Source organism: Nothoprocta perdicaria, unplaced genomic scaffold (assembly GCF_003342845.1).
Source record: "Nothoprocta perdicaria isolate Ctin4 unplaced genomic scaffold, notPer1 scaffold_73, whole genome shotgun sequence".
NCBI classification, from domain to species: domain Eukaryota; kingdom Metazoa; phylum Chordata; class Aves; order Tinamiformes; family Tinamidae; genus Nothoprocta; species Nothoprocta perdicaria.
In genome coordinates, this window is record NW_020456010.1 from 3,312,780 (window position 1) to 3,313,163 (window position 384).

Consider the following 384-nt stretch of genomic DNA (forward strand, 5'->3'; position numbering starts at 1 on the left):
GCGGGGGCGCAAGAGGCCGGGCGGCGGCCTCTCCGCGGGGAGACGGGGCTCCGCCCCCCCCCCGGGCACCCTGCGGGCTGCGCGTGCACGGGGCGAGCGCGCGCGCGCCGCGGCGCGCGGTGACCGTTAACTGCCACTCGTGGCGAGGGAGCGGCCGTTGGAACGGGGCGCTGCGAGGTCCTGGCCGCAGCACAGGCGGCAGYGCCAGGGCTGGGGGCCCGGCACCCTTCTTCCAGCCCCTCGTTCCCATGTAGAATATAAATGTCAACCAATTTTTTCATCTCTTGTCACCTGTAGCAAGGAAGCTTAGTTAGTGCTGCGGTGATTGATTTTTTTTTTTTAATTTTCTCTTATTCTCCCGTTTTTTTTGCCTTTTCACATAGG